The sequence below is a fragment of the Capra hircus genome, chromosome 2, assembly GCF_001704415.2.
Source record: "Capra hircus breed San Clemente chromosome 2, ASM170441v1, whole genome shotgun sequence".
NCBI classification, from domain to species: domain Eukaryota; kingdom Metazoa; phylum Chordata; class Mammalia; order Artiodactyla; family Bovidae; genus Capra; species Capra hircus.
In genome coordinates, this window is record NC_030809.1 from 44153337 (window position 1) to 44155458 (window position 2122).

The 2122-nt window shown below is 43.3% G+C and overlaps 1 non-coding gene across 1 annotated transcript; it reads left to right on the forward strand.

The window, feature by feature from the left end:
• TRNAC-ACA lies at positions 1438-1509 on the forward strand. Its single transcript has one exon. It is a non-coding gene; the product is annotated as a tRNA-Cys (tRNA).

Genomic DNA, 2122 nt, shown 5'->3' on the forward strand with positions numbered 1-2122 from the left:
AGAAAATGAAGATCATGGCATCTGGTCCCATCACTTCATGGGAAATAGATGGGGAAACAGTAGAAACAGTGTCAGACTTTATTTTGGGGAGCTCCAAAATCAATGCAGGGGTGACTGCAGCCATGAAATTAAAAGACGCTTACTCCTTGGAAGGAAAGTTATGATCAACCTAGATAGTATATTCAAAAGCAGAGATATTACTTTGCCGACTAAGGTCCGCCTAGTCAAGGCTATGGTTTTTCCTGTGGTCATGTATGGATGTGAGAGTTGGACTGTGAAGAAGGCTGAGCGCCGAAGAATTGATGCTTTTGAACTGCGGTGTTGGAGAAGACTCTTGAGAGTCCCTTGGATTGCAAGGAGATCCAACAAGTTCATTCTAAAGCAGATCCGTCCTGGGTGTTCTTTGGAAGCAATGATGCTAAAGCTGAAACTCCAGAACTTTGGCCACCTCATGCAAAGAGTTGACTCATTGGAAAAGACTCTGATGCTGGGAGGGAATGGGGGCAGGAGGAAAAGGGGACGACAGAGGATGAGATGGCTGGATGGCATCACGGACTCGATGGACGTGAGTCTAAGTGAACTCCGGGAGATGGTGATGGACAGGGAGGCCTGGCGTGCTGCGATTCATAGGGTCACAAAGAGTTGGACACGACTGAGCGACTGAACTGAACTGAACTGAAAAAAATGTTATGCTCATCTTTTTCAACTCCTCGCCTTTAGAAATACATTATACAAAGTTAAGAATTCATTGTTTGACATCCTTGTAGTGAAAATCTATCTGTGTGTTCAGTCACGTCCAACTCTTGTGACCACATGAACTGTTGCCCACCAGTCTGCTCAGTCCATGGAATTTTCCAGGCAAGAGTACTGTAATGGGTTGCCATTTCCTCCTCCAGGGACTCTTCCTAATCTAGAGATTGAATCAGCAGCTCCTGCATTGCTGGCAGATTCTTTACCACTGAGCCATTGGGGAAGCCCCACATTACACAAAGTTCAGAATTCATTTCATTGTTTGATATCCTTATGGTAAAAAGTCTATCTAGGCACACCTTAATTTCATTAGAAAGATTATATCCTTATTCCCTACCTAATCTTAACTCCAAGAGAGGAAAACCTTACCTTTTGTATAGCAAATTTTCATAAATGTTAAGATTGCTTTTAGGTTTGCTTCCATTTTTATTTTTTCTCACAGCTAAATGTCTTCTTCATCTTTTCCCATCAGATCTTACTTTCCATTCTTAAATAATCTTTGTGAAAAAGATGAGAAAACACACAACATAGGGGTGACAACTTAATGTCATGAAACTGTCCTCCAGTGTACCAGACTATACCTAACTTATAAATATTCACTGTGTCCACTGTGCTTTCTTCCAAGAAGGACTGTACCTTAATATTGCTGAGCTCTGGCTTAACGTGTAATCTCATCAACTAGGAAGTTCCCTGGTGGCTCAGATGGTAAAGCGCCTGCCTACAATGCGGGAGACCCAGGTTCAATCCCTGGGTTGGGAAGATCTCCTGGAGAAGGAAATGGCAACCCACTCCAGTATTCTTGTCTGGAAAATCCCATGGACCTAAGAACCCGGTAGGCTACAGTCCATGGGGTCGCAAAGAGTTGGACACAACTGAGCGACTTCACTTTCACTTAGTTGTACAACATGGTTAGCTCTTGTCTTCATGGGTTTTATCATTTATTTGGAGTTACCCTGAACCATTAAAAGTGGACATAGGTATTGAATGCATGGTGCAGAACTTGCATACTATAAACAGACTCTGCTAGCTGATTTGGAGGCTATTTCATGGACTGTCCTAGTAGTAGCTGGGAAGATTGGACAGGCTTGGATAGATAAGGAGGGGAGGTGAAATAGTACAGACAAGGAGAACAAGAGCAAAGCCACGAAAGCAAACACCATAAAGTGAGTAAGGGAAGATGAGAAGGGCAGTCAGAGCGAAGTAATGTTGAAAAGTGGGGGCAGAGAAGGAGGGGATTGGTGAACAGCTTTGAAGTCAGTCAGAGGAGCTAATTTGAGACAGTAACAGGCAGCAGGGAATTGTTGCAGGCTTAGAAACATTCCTAACTATTTTAACCCAACTCTTGCTGCAAACGAAACAGCCCATTTTGGCA